Raw genomic sequence first — 17979 nt, forward strand, 5'->3', positions numbered from 1 at the left:
CAGTCCCCTAAATGCTATAGTATGGCTTTTGTAAGTCTAAAAAAGGCTTTACGCGTAAATCACGTGCTTTCACTCTCCAAACCAGGCTACCAATGGTGTACCTTTCTGACTATCATTGAACTACGACGTCCCAATTCCTTTTCCTTGGCGCTTTAGCGTTAAAACACTTTTAACTCCGTGCACAGTCCTCTAAATGCTGTAACATGGCCTTTTACAGACTAACAAAGGTCTTACACGCAAATCACGTTCTTCCACGCCCCCAGCAAGGTTACCAATGGTCTAGTGTTCCCAGTCTTAATGGAGTATGACGTCTCAAGTCCTTTTCCTTGACGACATGGCTATAGAACACTGTTAACTACGTGCACAGTCTTCTAAAAGCAGTGTTATGTACTTTTGCAGACTAATAAAGACCTTACACGTAAATAACGTGCTTCCATGCTCCCAGCCATGCTACCATTGATCTAGTCCTTCCAGTCTCAATGGAATACGACGTTCCAAGGCGTTTTCATTCGTGCTATGGCGTTAGAACACTGTTAACTACGTGCACGGCTCTTTGAATGCTGTAATATTGCCTTTTGCAGCCAAATAAAGGAGCTAAACGTAAATACCGTCATTCCACCTGCCTGTGCATGTTTCCATAGGAGTAGTCCTTCCAGTCTCAATGGACTATGACGTCCCAAGTCCTTTTCCTTGACGCCATGGCTATAGAACACTGTTAACTACGTGCACAGTCCTCTAAAGTCAGTAATACGGCCTTTTGCAGCCTAATAAAGCCTTTACACGTAAATACCGTGACTCCACCACCCTCTGCGAGATACCATTAGTCTAGTCCTTCCAGTCCCAATGGACTATGACGTCCCAAGTCGTTTTCTTTGACGCCGTGACGTTTGAAAACCCGCAAGTACGCGCACAGTCCTCTAAATGCTATAGTATGGCTTTTGTAAGTCTAAAAAAGGCCTTACGCGTAAATCACGTGCTTTCACTCTCCAAACCAGGCTACCAATGGTGTACCTTTCTGACTATCATTGAACTACGACGTCCCAATTCCTTTTCCTTGGCGCTTTAGCGTTAAAACACTTTTAACTCCGTGCACTGCCCTCTAAATGCTGTAACATGGCCTTTTGCAGACTAATAATGGCTATAAACGAAAATACTGTCGTTCCAACTAACTGCGCAGGTTACCATAGGAGTAGTCCTTCCAGTCTCAACGGACTATGACGTCCCAAATCTTTTCCTTGGCGCCATGGCTATAGAACACTGTTAACTTCGTGCACAGCCCTCTAAATGCTGCAATATGTCCTTTTACAGACTAATAAAAGCCTTACACGTAAATCACGTTATTCCACGTCCCCATCAAGGCTTCCAATGGTCTAGTGTTCCCAGTCTTAATGGAATATGACGTCCCAAGTCATTTTGCTTGACGCCATGGCTATAGAACACTGTTAACTACGCGCACAGTCCTCTAAATGCTGTAACATGGCCTTTTGCAGACTAATAAAGCCTTTACACGTAAATACCGTGGTTCCACCACCCTCGGCGGGATACCATTGGTCTAGTCCTTCCAGTCCCAATAGACTACAACGTGCCAAGTCGTTTTCTTTGGCACCTTGGCGTTAGAAGACCGGCAACTACGCGCACAGTCCTCTAAATGCTGTAACATGGCCTTTTACAGACTAACAAAGGTCTTACACGCAAATCACGTTCTTCCACGCCCCCAGCAAGGTTACCAATGGTCTAGTGTTCCCAGTCTTAATGGAGTATGACGTCTCAAGTCCTTTTCCTTGACGACATGGCTATAGAACACTGTTAACTACGTGCACAGTCTTCTAAAAGCAGTGTTATGTACTTTTGCAGACTAATAAAGACCTTACACGTAAATAACGTGCTTCCATGCTCCCAGCCATGCTACCATTGATCTAGTCCTTCCAGTCTCAATGGAATACGACGTTCCAAGGCGTTTTCATTCGTGCTATGGCGTTAGAACACTGTTAACTACGTGCACGGCTCTTTGAATGCTGTAATATTGCCTTTTGCAGCCAAATAAAGGAGCTAAACGTAAATACCGTCATTCCACCTGCCTGTGCATGTTTCCATAGAAGTAGTCCTTCCAGTCTCAATGGACTATGACGTCCCAAGTCCTTTTCCTTGGCGCCATGGCTTAAGAACAATGTTAACTCCGTGCACAGCCCTCTAAATGCTGTAACATGGCCTTTTGCAGACTAATAATGGCTTTAAACGTAAACACTGTCCTTCCAACTAACTGCGCAGTTTACCATAGGAGTAGTCCTTCCAGTCTCAACGGACTATGACGTGCCAAGTCCTTTTCCTTGGCGCCATGGCTATAGAACACTGTTAACTACGTGCACAGCCCTCTAAAGGCAGCAATATTGCCTTTCGCAGCATAATAAAGGCCTTACACGTAAATCACGTTATTCCACGTCCCCAGCAAGGCTACCAATGGTCTAGTGTTCCCAGTCTTAATGGAATATGACGTCCCAAGTCATTTTCCTTGGCGCCATGGCTTTAGCACACTGTTAACTCCGTCCACAGCCCTCTAAAGGCTGTAATATGGCCATTTGCAGCCCAATAAAGGCGTTATACGTAAATACCGTCGTTCCAACTGCCTGCGCAGGTTACCATAGGAGTAGTCCTTCCAGTCTCAATGGACTATAACGTCCCAAGTCCTTTTCCTTGACGCCATGGCTATAGAACACTGTTAACTACGTGCACAGTCCTCTAAAGTCAGTAATACGGCCTTTTGCAGCCTAATAAAGCCTTTACACGTAAATACCGTGACTCCACCACCCTCTGCGAGATACCATTAGTCTAGTCCTTCCAGTCCCAATGGACTATGACGTCCCAAGTCGTTTTCTTTGACGCCGTGACGTTTGAAAACCCGCAAGTACGCGCACAGTCCTCTAAATGCTATAGTATGGCTTTTGTAAGTCTAAAAAAGGCCTTACGCGTAAATCACGTGCTTTCACTCTCCAAACCAGGCTACCAATGGTGTACCTTTCTGACTATCATTGAACTACGACGTCCCAATTCCTTTTCCTTGGCGCTTTAGCGTTAAAACACTTTTAACTCCGTGCACAGCCCTCTAAATGCTGTAACATGGCCTTTTGCAGACTAATAATGGCTATAAACGTAAATACTGTCGTTCCAACTAACTGCGCAGGTTACCATAGGAGTAGTCCTTCCAGTCTCAACGGACTATGACGTCCCAAATCTTTTCCTTGGCGCCATGGCTATAGAACACTGTTAACTTCGTGCACAGCCCTCTAAATGCTGCAATATGTCCTTTTACAGACTAATAAAAGCCTTACACGTAAATCACGTTATTCCACGTCCCCATCAAGGCTTCCAATGGTCTAGTGTTCCCAGTCTTAATGGAATATGACGTCCCAAGTCATTTTGCTTGACGCCATGGCTATAGAACACTGTTAACTACGCGCACAGTCCTCTAAATGCTGTAACATGGCCTTTTGCAGACTAATAAAGCCTTTACACGTAAATAACGTGGTTCCACCACCCTTCGCGGGATACCATTAATCTAGTCCTTCCAGTCTCAATGGACTATGACGTGCCAAGTCCTTTTCCTTTGCGCCATGGCTTTAGAACAATGCTAACTCCGTGCACAGCCCTCTAAATGCTGCAATATGTCCTTTTACAGACTAATAAAGGCCTTACACGTAAATCACGTTATTCCACGTCCCCATCAAGGCTACCAATGGTCTAGTGTTCCCAGTCTTAATGGAATATGACGTCCCAAGTCATTTTCCTTGACGCCATGGCTATAGAACACTGTTAACTACGCTCACAGTCCTCTAAATGCTGTAACATGGCCTTTTGCAGACTAATAAAGGCCTTACACGTAAACCACGTGCTTCTACGCTCCCAACCAGGCTACCATTGGTCTAGTGTTCTCAGTCTCAATGGAATATGACGTCCCAACTCATTTTCCTTGGCGCCATGGCTTTAACACACTGTTAACTCCGTGCACAGCCCTCTAAAGGCTGTAGAATGGGCATTTGCAGCCTAATAAAGACCTTATACGCAAATACTGTCGCTCCACCTGCCTGCGCAAGTTACCATTGGTGTAGTCCTTCCAGTCTCAATGGACTATGACGTCCCAAGTCCTTTTCCTTGGCGCCATGGCTTTAGAACAATGTTAACTCCGTGGACAGCCCTCTAAATGCTGCAATGTGTCTTTTTACAGACTAATAAAGGCCTTACACGTAAATCACGTTATTCCACGTCCCCATCAAGACTACCAATGGTCTAGTGTTCCCAGTCTTAATGGAATATGACGTCCCAAGTCATTTTCCTTGACGCCATGGCTATAGAACACTGTTAACTACGTGCACAGCCCTCTAAATGCGGCATTATCGTCTTTTGCAGGCTAATAAAGGCCTTACCCGTAAGTCACGTGTTTCCATGCTGCCAGGAAGGTTACCATTAGTCTAGTGTTCCCAGTCTCAATAGACTACGACGTCACAAGTCGTTTTGCTTGGCGTTATGGCTATAGAACACTGTTAACTACGTGCACAGACCTCTAAAGTCAGTAATACGGCCTTTTGCAGCCTAATAAAGCCTTTACACGTAAATACTGTCGTTCCACGTCCCCAGCAAGGCTACCAATGGTCTAGTGTTCCCAGTCTTAATGGAATATGACGTTCCAAGTCCTTTTCCTTGGCGCCATGGCTTAAGAACAATGTTAACTCCGTGCACAGCCCTCTAAATGCTGTAACATGGCCTATTGCAGACTAATAATGGCTTTAAACGTAAACACTGTCCTTCCAACTAACTGCGCAGTTTACCATAGGAGTAGTCCTTCCAGTCTCAACGGACTATGACGTGCCAAGTCCTTTTCCTTGGCGCCATGGCTATAGAACACTGTTAACTACGTGCACAGCCCTCTAAAGTCAGTAATATGGCCATTTGCAGCCTAATAAAAGCCTTACACGTAAATACCGTTGTTCCACGTCCCCAACAAGGCTACCAATGGCCTATTGTTCCCAGTCTCAATGGACTACAACGTGCCAAGCCCTTTTCCTTGGCGCTATGGCGTTAGAACACTGTTAACTACGTGTACGGCCCTTTGAACGCTGTAATATGGCCTTTTGCAGACTAATAAAGGCCTTACACGTAAACCACGTGCTTTTACGCTCCCAACCACGCTACCATTGGTCTAGTGTTCTCAGTCTTAATGGAATATGACGTCCCAAGTCATTTTCCTTGGCGCCATGGCTTTAGCACACTGTTAACTCCGTGCAAAGCCCTCTAAAGGCTGTAATATGGCCAATTGCAGCCTAATAAAGGCGTTATACGTAAATACCGTCGTTCCAACTGCCTGCGCAGGTTACCATAGGAGTAGTCCTTCCAGTCTCAATGGACTATAACGTCCCAAGTCCTTTTCCTTGACGCCATGACTATAGAACACTGTTAACTACGTGCACAGACCTCTAAAGTCAGTAATACGGCCTTTTGCAGCCTAATAAAGCCTTTACACGTAAATAACCTGCTTCCATGCTCCAAGCCATGCTTCCATTGATCTAGTCCTTCCAGTCTCAATGGAATTCGACGTTCCAAGTCGTTTTCCTTCGCGCTATGGCGTTAGAACACCGTTAACTACGTGCACGGCCCTTTGAACGCTGTAATATTACCATTTGCAGCCTATTAAAGGCCTTATACGTAAATACTGTCGCTCCACCTGCCTGCGCAAGTTACCATTGGTGTAGTCCTTTCACTCTCAATGGACTATGACGTCCTAAGTCGTTTTCTTTGACTCTGTGACGTTTGAAAACCAGCAGGTACGCGCACAGTCCCCTAAATGCTATAGTATGGCTTTTGTAAGTCTAAAAAAGGCTTTACGCGTAAATCACGTGCTTTCACTCTCCAAACCAGGCTACCAATGGTGTACCTTTCTGACTATCATTGAACTACGACGTCCCAATTCCTTTTCCTTGGCGCTTTAGCGTTAAAACACTTTTAACTCCGTGCACAGTCCTCTAAATGCTGTAACATGGCCTTTTACAGACTAACAAAGGTCTTACACGCAAATCACGTTCTTCCACGCCCCCAGCAAGGTTACCAATGGTCTAGTGTTCCCAGTCTTAATGGAGTATGACGTCTCAAGTCCTTTTCCTTGACGACATGGCTATAGAACACTGTTAACTACGTGCACAGTCTTCTAAAAGCAGTGTTATGTACTTTTGCAGACTAATAAAGACCTTACACGTAAATAACGTGCTTCCATGCTCCCAGCCATGCTACCATTGATCTAGTCCTTCCAGTCTCAATGGAATACGACGTTCCAAGGCGTTTTCATTCGTGCTATGGCGTTAGAACACTGTTAACTACGTGCACGGCTCTTTGAATGCTGTAATATTGCCTTTTGCAGCCAAATAAAGGAGCTAAACGTAAATACCGTCATTCCACCTGCCTGTGCATGTTTCCATAGGAGTAGTCCTTCCAGTCTCAATGGACTATGACGTCCCAAGTCCTTTTCCTTGACGCCATGGCTATAGAACACTGTTAACTACGTGCACAGTCCTCTAAAGTCAGTAATACGGCCTTTTGCAGCCTAATAAAGCCTTTACACGTAAATACCGTGACTCCACCACCCTCTGCGAGATACCATTAGTCTAGTCCTTCCAGTCCCAATGGACTATGACGTCCCAAGTCGTTTTCTTTGACGCCGTGACGTTTGAAAACCCGCAAGTACGCGCACAGTCCTCTAAATGCTATAGTATGGCTTTTGTAAGTCTAAAAAAGGCCTTACGCGTAAATCACGTGCTTTCACTCTCCAAACCAGGCTACCAATGGTGTACCTTTCTGACTATCATTGAACTACGACGTCCCAATTCCTTTTCCTTGGCGCTTTAGCGTTAAAACACTTTTAACTCCGTGCACTGCCCTCTAAATGCTGTAACATGGCCTTTTGCAGACTAATAATGGCTATAAACGAAAATACTGTCGTTCCAACTAACTGCGCAGGTTACCATAGGAGTAGTCCTTCCAGTCTCAACGGACTATGACGTCCCAAATCTTTTCCTTGGCGCCATGGCTATAGAACACTGTTAACTTCGTGCACAGCCCTCTAAATGCTGCAATATGTCCTTTTACAGACTAATAAAAGCCTTACACGTAAATCACGTTATTCCACGTCCCCATCAAGGCTTCCAATGGTCTAGTGTTCCCAGTCTTAATGGAATATGACGTCCCAAGTCATTTTGCTTGACGCCATGGCTATAGAACACTGTTAACTACGCGCACAGTCCTCTAAATGCTGTAACATGGCCTTTTGCAGACTAATAAAGCCTTTACACGTAAATACCGTGGTTCCACCACCCTCGGCGGGATACCATTGGTCTAGTCCTTCCAGTCCCAATAGACTACAACGTGCCAAGTCGTTTTCTTTGGCACCTTGGCGTTAGAAGACCGGCAACTACGCGCACAGTCCTCTAAATGCTGTAACATGGCCTTTTACAGACTAACAAAGGTCTTACACGCAAATCACGTTCTTCCACGCCCCCAGCAAGGTTACCAATGGTCTAGTGTTCCCAGTCTTAATGGAGTATGACGTCTCAAGTCCTTTTCCTTGACGACATGGCTATAGAACACTGTTAACTACGTGCACAGTCTTCTAAAAGCAGTGTTATGTACTTTTGCAGACTAATAAAGACCTTACACGTAAATAACGTGCTTCCATGCTCCCAGCCATGCTACCATTGATCTAGTCCTTCCAGTCTCAATGGAATACGACGTTCCAAGGCGTTTTCATTCGTGCTATGGCGTTAGAACACTGTTAACTACGTGCACGGCTCTTTGAATGCTGTAATATTGCCTTTTGCAGCCAAATAAAGGAGCTAAACGTAAATACCGTCATTCCACCTGCCTGTGCATGTTTCCATAGGAGTAGTCCTTCCAGTCTCAATGGACTATGACGTCCCAAGTCCTTTTCCTTGGCGCCATGGCTTAAGAACAATGTTAACTCCGTGCACAGCCCTCTAAATGCTGTAACATGGCCTTTTGCAGACTAATAATGGCTTTAAACGTAAACACTGTCCTTCCAACTAACTGCGCAGTTTACCATAGGAGTAGTCCTTCCAGTCTCAACGGACTATGACGTGCCAAGTCCTTTTCCTTGGCGCCATGGCTATAGAACACTGTTAACTACGTGCACAGCCCTCTAAAGGCAGCAATATTGCCTTTCGCAGCATAATAAAGGCCTTACACGTAAATCACGTTATTCCACGTCCCCAGCAAGGCTACCAATGGTCTAGTGTTCCCAGTCTTAATGGAATATGACGTCCCAAGTCATTTTCCTTGGCGCCATGGCTTTAGCACACTGTTAACTCCGTCCACAGCCCTCTAAAGGCTGTAATATGGCCATTTGCAGCCCAATAAAGGCGTTATACGTAAATACCGTCGTTCCAACTGCCTGCGCAGGTTACCATAGGAGTAGTCCTTCCAGTCTCAATGGACTATAACGTCCCAAGTCCTTTTCCTTGACGCCATGGCTATAGAACACTGTTAACTACGTGCACAGTCCTCTAAAGTCAGTAATACGGCCTTTTGCAGCCTAATAAAGCCTTTACACGTAAATACCGTGACTCCACCACCCTCTGCGAGATACCATTAGTCTAGTCCTTCCAGTCCCAATGGACTATGACGTCCCAAGTCGTTTTCTTTGACGCCGTGACGTTTGAAAACCCGCAAGTACGCGCACAGTCCTCTAAATGCTATAGTATGGCTTTTGTAAGTCTAAAAAAGGCCTTACGCGTAAATCACGTGCTTTCACTCTCCAAACCAGGCTACCAATGGTGTACCTTTCTGACTATCATTGAACTACGACGTCCCAATTCCTTTTCCTTGGCGCTTTAGCGTTAAAACACTTTTAACTCCGTGCACAGCCCTCTAAATGCTGTAACATGGCCTTTTGCAGACTAATAATGGCTATAAACGTAAATACTGTCGTTCCAACTAACTGCGCAGGTTACCATAGGAGTAGTCCTTCCAGTCTCAACGGACTATGACGTCCCAAATCTTTTCCTTGGCGCCATGGCTATAGAACACTGTTAACTTCGTGCACAGCCCTCTAAATGCTGCAATATGTCCTTTTACAGACTAATAAAAGCCTTACACGTAAATCACGTTATTCCACGTCCCCATCAAGGCTTCCAATGGTCTAGTGTTCCCAGTCTTAATGGAATATGACGTCCCAAGTCATTTTGCTTGACGCCATGGCTATAGAACACTGTTAACTACGCGCACAGTCCTCTAAATGCTGTAACATGGCCTTTTGCAGACTAATAAAGCCTTTACACGTAAATAACGTGGTTCCACCACCCTTCGCGGGATACCATTAATCTAGTCCTTCCAGTCTCAATGGACTATGACGTGCCAAGTCCTTTTCCTTTGCGCCATGGCTTTAGAACAATGCTAACTCCGTGCACAGCCCTCTAAATGCTGCAATATGTCCTTTTACAGACTAATAAAGGCCTTACACGTAAATCACGTTATTCCACGTCCCCATCAAGGCTACCAATGGTCTAGTGTTCCCAGTCTTAATGGAATATGACGTCCCAAGTCATTTTCCTTGACGCCATGGCTATAGAACACTGTTAACTACGCTCACAGTCCTCTAAATGCTGTAACATGGCCTTTTGCAGACTAATAAAGGCCTTACACGTAAACCACGTGCTTCTACGCTCCCAACCAGGCTACCATTGGTCTAGTGTTCTCAGTCTCAATGGAATATGACGTCCCAACTCATTTTCCTTGGCGCCATGGCTTTAACACACTGTTAACTCCGTGCACAGCCCTCTAAAGGCTGTAGAATGGGCATTTGCAGCCTAATAAAGACCTTATACGCAAATACTGTCGCTCCACCTGCCTGCGCAAGTTACCATTGGTGTAGTCCTTCCAGTCTCAATGGACTATGACGTCCCAAGTCCTTTTCCTTGGCGCCATGGCTTTAGAACAATGTTAACTCCGTGCACAGCCCTCTAAATGCTGCAATGTGTCTTTTTACAGACTAATAAAGGCCTTACACGTAAATCACGTTATTCCACGTCCCCATCAAGACTACCAATGGTCTAGTGTTCCCAGTCTTAATGGAATATGACGTCCCAAGTCATTTTCCTTGACGCCATGGCTATAGAACACTGTTAACTACGTGCACAGCCCTCTAAATGCGGCATTATCGTCTTTTGCAGGCTAATAAAGGCCTTACCCGTAAGTCACGTGTTTCCATGCTGCCAGGAAGGTTACCATTAGTCTAGTGTTCCCAGTCTCAATAGACTACGACGTCACAAGTCGTTTTGCTTGGCGTTATGGCTATAGAACACTGTTAACTACGTGCACAGACCTCTAAAGTCAGTAATACGGCCTTTTGCAGCCTAATAAAGCCTTTACACGTAAATACTGTCGTTCCACGTCCCCAGCAAGGCTACCAATGGTCTAGTGTTCCCAGTCTTAATGGAATATGACGTTCCAAGTCCTTTTCCTTGGCGCCATGGCTTAAGAACAATGTTAACTCCGTGCACAGCCCTCTAAATGCTGTAACATGGCCTATTGCAGACTAATAATGGCTTTAAACGTAAACACTGTCCTTCCAACTAACTGCGCAGTTTACCATAGGAGTAGTCCTTCCAGTCTCAACGGACTATGACGTGCCAAGTCCTTTTCCTTGGCGCCATGGCTATAGAACACTGTTAACTACGTGCACAGCCCTCTAAAGTCAGTAATATGGCCATTTGCAGCCTAATAAAAGCCTTACACGTAAATACCGTTGTTCCACGTCCCCAACAAGGCTACCAATGGCCTATTGTTCCCAGTCTCAATGGACTACAACGTGCCAAGCCCTTTTCCTTGGCGCTATGGCGTTAGAACACTGTTAACTACGTGTACGGCCCTTTGAACGCTGTAATATGGCCTTTTGCAGACTAATAAAGGCCTTACACGTAAACCACGTGCTTTTACGCTCCCAACCACGCTACCATTGGTCTAGTGTTCTCAGTCTTAATGGAATATGACGTCCCAAGTCATTTTCCTTGGCGCCATGGCTTTAGCACACTGTTAACTCCGTGCAAAGCCCTCTAAAGGCTGTAATATGGCCAATTGCAGCCTAATAAAGGCGTTATACGTAAATACCGTCGTTCCAACTGCCTGCGCAGGTTACCATAGGAGTAGTCCTTCCAGTCTCAATGGACTATAACGTCCCAAGTCCTTTTCCTTGACGCCATGACTATAGAACACTGTTAACTACGTGCACAGACCTCTAAAGTCAGTAATACGGCCTTTTGCAGCCTAATAAAGCCTTTACACGTAAATACCGTGATTCCACCACCCTCCGCCGGATACCATTAGTCTAGTCCTTCCAGTCCCAATGGAATACAACGTGCCAAGTCGATTTCTTTGGCACCTTCGCGTTAGAAGACCGGCAACTACGCGCACAGTCCTCCAAATCCTGTAACATGGCCTTTTACAGACTAATAAAGGTCTTACAAGCAAATCACGTTCTTCCACGCCCCCAGCAAGGTTACCAATGGTCTAGTGTTCCCAGTCTTAATGGAATATGACGTCTCAAGTCCTTTTCCTTGACGCCATGGCTTTAGATCACTCTTAGCTACGTGCACAGCCCCCTGTAAGCCGTATTATTGCCGTCGCAGCCTAATAAAAGCCTTAGACGGAAACTACGTGCTTCCACGCTCCCAGCAAGGCTACCATTGATCTAGTCCTTCGAGTCGCAATAGACTATGACGTCCCAAGTCCTTTTCCTTGGCGCGATGGCTTTAGAACAATGTTAACTCCGTGCACAGCTCTCTAAATGCTGTAACATGGCCTTTTGCAGACTAATAATGGCTTTAAACGTAAATACTGTCGTTCCACGTCCCCAGCAAGGCTACCAATGGTCTAGTGTTCCCAGTCTTAATGGAATATGACGTTCCAAGTCATTTTCCTTGACGCCATGGCAATAGAACACTATTAACTACGCGCACAGTCTTCTAAAGGCTGTAATATGGCCATTTGCAGCCTAATAAAGGCGTTATACGTAAATACCATCGTTCCAACGGCCTGCGCAGGTTACCATAGGAGTAGTCCTTCCAGTCTCAATGGACTATGACTTCCCAAGTCCTTTTCCTTGACGCCATGGCTATAGAACACTGTTAACTACGTGCACAGACCTCTAAAGTCAGTAATACGGCCTTTTGCAGCCTAATAAAGCCTTTACACGTAAATACCGTGATTCCACCACTCTCCGCGGGATACCATTAGTCTAGTCCTTCCAGTCCCAATGGACTACAACGTGCCAAGTCGTTTTCTTTGGCACCTTGGCGTTAGAATACCGGCAACTACGAGCAGAGTCCTCCAAATCCTGTAACATGGCCTTTTACAGACTAATAAAGGTCTTACACGCAAATCACGTTCTTCTACGCCCCCAGAAATGTTACCAATGGTCTAGTGTTCCCAGTCTTAATGGAATATGACGTCTCAAGTCCTCTTCCTTGACGCCATGGCTTCAGAACACTCTTAGCTACGTGCACAGCCCCCTGTAAGCCGTATTATTGCCGTCGGAGCCTAATAAAGGCGTTAGACGTAAACCACGTGCGTCCACGCTCCCAGCCAGGCTACCATTGATCTAGTCCTTCGAGTCTCAATGGACTATGACGTCCCAAGTCCTTTTCCTTGGCGCCATGGCTGTAGAACACTGTTAACTACGTGCACAGCCCTCTAAAGGCAGTAATATGGCCATTTGCAGCCTAATAAAGGCCTTAAACGTAAATCACGTTCTTCCACGTCCCCAGCAAGGCTACCAATAGCCTAGTGTTCCCAGTCGCAATGGACTAGAACGTGCCAAGTCCTCTTCCTTGGCGCTATGGCGTTAGAACACTGTTAACAACGTGCACGGCCCTTTGAACGCTGTAATATGGCCATTTGCAGCCTATTAAAAGCTTTATACGTAAATACTGTCGCTCCACCTGCCTGCGCAAGTTACCATTGGTGTAGTCCTTCCACTCTCAATAGACTATGACGTCCTAAGTCGTTTTCTTTGACGCCGTGACGTTTGAAAACCCGCTAGTACGCGCACAGTCCCCTAAATGCTATAGTATGGCTTTTGTTAGTCTAAAAAAGGCCTTACGCGTAAATCAAGTGCTTCCACTCTCCAAACCAGGCTACCAATGGTGTACCTTTCCGACTATCATTTAACTACGACGTCCCAATTCCTTTTCCTTGGCGCTTAAGCGTTAAACCACTTTTAACTACGTGCACAGGCCTCTAAATGCTGTAAATTGCCTTTTGCAGCCAAATAAAGGCTTTACACGTAAATAACGTGGTTCCACCACCCTTCGCGGGATACCAATAGTCTAGTCCTTCCAGTCTCAATGGACTATGACGGCCCAAGTCCTTTTCCTTGACGCCATGGCTATAGAACACTGTTAACTACGTGCACAGCCCTCTAAAGTCAGTAATACGGCCTTTTGCAACCTAATAAAGGCTTAACACGTAAATACCGTGGTTCCACCACCCTTCGCGGGATACCATTGGTCTAGTTCTTCCAGTCTCAACGGACTATAACGTGATAAGTCATTTTCCTTGGCGCCATGGCTTTAGAACCCTGTTTACTACGTGCAAGGCCCTCTAAACGCTGTAATATGGCCTTTTGTAGCCTAATAAAGGCTTTATACGCAAATACCGTTGTTTCACCTGCCTACGCCGGTTACCATTGGATTAGACCTTCTAGTCTCAATGGACTACAACGTCCCAAGTCGTTTTCTTTGGCACCGTGGCGTTAGAAGACCGCCAACTACGCGCACAACCCTCTAAATGCGACAATATCGTCTTTTGCAGGCTAGTAAAGGCCTTACCTGTAAGTCACGTGTTTCCATGCTGCCAGGAAGGCTACCATTAGTCTAGTGTTCCCAGTCTCAATGGACTAGAACGTGCCAAGTCCTTTTCCTTGGCGCTATGGCGTTAGAACACTTTTAACTACGTGCACAGGCCTCTAAATGCTGTAAATTGCCTTTTGCAGCCAAATAAAGGCTTTACACGTAAATAACGTGGTTCCACCACCTTTCGCGGGATACCAATAGTCTAGTCCTTCCAGTCTCAATGTACTATGACGTCTTAAGTCCTTTTCCTTCGCGCCATGGCTTTAGCACACTGTTAACTCCGTGCACAGCCCTCTAAAGGCTGTAACATGGCCATTTGCAGCGTAATAAAGGCGTTATACGTAAATCACGTTCTTTCACGTCCCCAGCAAGGTTACCAATGGTCTAGTGTTCCCAGTCTTAATGGAATAATACGTCTCAAGTCCTCTTCCTTGACGCCATGGCTTTAGAACACTCTTAGCTACGTGCACAGCCCCCTGTAAGCCGTATTATTGCCGTCGCAGCCTAATAAAGGCCTTAGACGTACACCACGTGCTTCCACGCTCCCAGCCAGGCTACCATTGATCTAATCCTTCGAGTCTCAATGGACTATGACGTCCCAAGTCCTTTTCCTTCGCGCCATGGCTGTAGAACACTGTTAACTACGTGCACAGCCCTCTAAAGGCAGTAATATGGCCATTTGCAGCCTAATAAAGGCCTTAAACGTAAATCACGTTCTTCCACGTCCCCAGCAAGGCTACCAATAGCCTAGTGTTCTCAGTCGCAATGGACTAGAACGTGCCAAGTCCTTTTCCTTGGCGCTATGGCGTTAGAACACTGTTAACAACGTGCACGGCCCTTTGAACGCTGTAATATGGCCATTTGCAGCCTATTAAAGGCCTTATACGTAAATACTGTCGTTCCACTTGCCTGCGCAAGTTACCATTGGTGTAGTCCTTCCACTCTCAATAGACTATGACGTCCTAAGTCGTTTTCTTTGACGCCGTGACGTTTGAAAACCCGCTAGTACGCGCACAGTCCCCTAAGTGCTATAGTATGGCTTTTGTTAGTCTAAAAAATGCCTTACGCGTAAATCACGTGCTTCCACTCTCCAAACCAGGCTACCAATGGTGTACCTTTCCGACTATCATTGAACTAAGACGTCCCAAGTCCTTTTCCTTGACGCCATGGCTCTCAAACCATGATGGTAAAAAATTAAACTTTAGCTAGCCAGGTAAACACTTTTGGGAGTTCTTAGTAAAATATATATATGTATATAATTTTACCTATAGCTGGAAAGATCAAATATATACAATACAAAATGTGTCAAACCTTTTTTTTCTGTGTTCTGTTACAAATACGTTAACTACGTGCACAGCCCTCTAAATGCGGCATTATCGTCTTTTGCAGGCTAATAAAGGCCTTACCCGTAAGTCACGTGTTTCCATGCTGCCAGGAAGGCTACCATTAGTCTAGTGTTCCCAGTCTCAATGGACTACGACGTCACAAGTCCTTTTCCTTGACGCTATGGCGTTAGAACACTGTTAACTACGTGCACGGCCCTTTGAACGCTGTAATATGGCCATTTCCAGCCTATTAAAGGCCTTATACGTAAATTCTGTCGCTCCACCTGCCTGCGCAAGTTATCATTGGTGTAGTCCTTCCAGTCTCAATGGACTATGACGTCCCAAGTCGTTTTCTTTGACGCCGTGACGTATGAAAACCCGCAGGTACGCGCACAATCCTCTAAATGCTATAGTATGGCTTTTGTAAGTCTAAAAAAGGCCTTACGCGTAAATCACGTGCTTCCACGCTCCCAGCCAGGCTACCATTGATCTAGTCCTTCGAGTCTCAATGGACTATGACGTCCCAAGTCCTTTTCCTTGGCGCCATGGCTGTAGAACACTGTTAACTACGTGCACAGCCCTCTAAAGGCAGTAATATGGCCATTTGCAGCCTAATAAAGGCCTTAAACGTAAATCACGTTCTTCCACGTCCCCAGCAAGGCTACCAATAGCCTAGTGTTCTCAGTCGCAATGGACTAGAACGTGCCAAGTCCTTTTCCTTGGCGCTATGGCGTTAGAACACTGTTAACAACGTGCACGGCCCTTTGAACGCTGTAATATGGCCATTTGCAGCCTATTAAAGGCCTTATACGTAAATACTGTCGCTCCACCTGCCTGCGCAATTTACCATTGGTGTAGTCATTCCAGTCTCAATAGACTATGACGTCCTAAGTCGTTTTCTTTGACGCCGTGACGTTTGAAAACCCGCTAGTACGCGCACAGTCCCCTAAATGCTATAGTATGGCTTTTGTTAGTCTAAAAAAGGCCTTACGCGTAAATCACGTGCGTCCACTCTCCAAGCCAGGTTACCAATGGTGTACCTTTCCGACTATCATTTAACTACGACGTCCCAATTCCTTTACCTTGGTGCTTAAGCGTTAAACCACTTTTAACTACGTGCACAGGCCTCTAAATGCTGTAAATTGCCTTTTGCAGCCAAATAAAGGCTTTACACGTAAATAACGTGGTTCCACCACCCTTTCGCGGGATACCAATAGTCTAGTCCTTCCAGTCTCATTGGACTATGACGTCCCAAGTCCTTTTCCTTGACGCCATGGCTATAGAACACTGTTAACTACGTGCACAGCCCTCTAAAGGCAGTAATATGGCCATTTGCAGCCTAATAAAGGCCTTAAACGTAAATCACGTTCTTCCACGTCCCCAGCAAGGCTACCAATAGCCTAGTGTTCCCAGTCGCAATGGACTAGAACGTGCCAAGTCCTTTTCCTTGGCGCTATGGCGTTAGAACACTGTTAACAACGTGCACGGCCCTTTGAACGCTGTAATATGGCCATTTGCAGCCTATTAAAGGCCTTATACGTAAATACTGTCGCTCCACCTGCCCGCGCAATTTACCATTGGTGTAGTCCTTCCACTCTCAATAGACTATGACGTCCTAAGTCGTTTTCTTTGACGCCGTGACGTTTGAAAACCCGCTAGTACGCGCACAGTCCCCTAAATGCTACAGTATGGCTTTTGTTAGTCTAAAAAAGGCCTTACGCGTAAATCACGTGCTTCCACTCTCCAAGCCAGGTTACCAATGGTGTACCTTTCCGACTATCATTTAACTACGACGTCCCAATTCCTTTTCCTTGGCGCTTAAGCGTTAAACCACTTTTAACTACGTGCACAGGCCTCTAAATGCTGTAAATTGCCTTTTGCAGCCAAATAAAGGCTTTACACGTAAATAACGTGGTTCCACCACCCTTCGCGGGATACCATTAGTCTAGTCCTTCCAGTCTCAATGGACTATGACGGCCCAAGTCCTTTTCCTTGACGCCATGGCTATAGAACACTGTTAACTACGTGCACAGCCCTCTAAAGTCAGTAATACGGCCTTTTGCAGCCTAATAAAGGCTTAACACGTAAATACCGTGGTTCCACCACCCTTCGAGGGATACCATTGGTCTAGTTCTTCCAGTCTCAACGGACTATAACGTGATAAGTCCTTTCCCTTGGCGCCATGGCTTTAGAACCCTGGTAACTACGTGCAAGGCCCTCTAAACGCTGTAATATGGCCTTTTGTAGCCTAATACAGGCTTTATACGCAAATACCGTTGTTCCACCTGCCTACGCCGGTTACCATTGGTGTAGACCTTCTAGTCTCAATGGACTACAACGTCCCAAGTCGTTTTCTTTGGCGCGATGGCTTTAGAACAATGTTAACTCCGTGCACAGCTCTCTAAATGCTGTAACATGGCCTTTTGCAGACTAATAATGGCTTTAAACGTAAATACTGTCGTTCCACGTCCCCAGCAAGGCTACCAATGGTCTAGTGTTCCCAGTCTTAATGGAATATGACGTTCCAAGTCATTTTCCTTGACGCCATGGCAATAGAACACTATTAACTACGCGCACAGTCTTCTAAAGGCTGTAATATGGCCATTTGCAGCCTAATAAAGGCGTTATACGTAAATACCATCGTTCCAACGGCCTGCGCAGGTTACCATAGGAGTAGTCCTTCCAGCCTCAATGGACTATGACTTCCCAAGTCCTTTTCCTTGACGCCATGGCTATAGAACACTGTTAACTAC

This window comes from Hydractinia symbiolongicarpus, chromosome 11 (assembly GCF_029227915.1).
Source record: "Hydractinia symbiolongicarpus strain clone_291-10 chromosome 11, HSymV2.1, whole genome shotgun sequence".
NCBI classification, from domain to species: domain Eukaryota; kingdom Metazoa; phylum Cnidaria; class Hydrozoa; order Anthoathecata; family Hydractiniidae; genus Hydractinia; species Hydractinia symbiolongicarpus.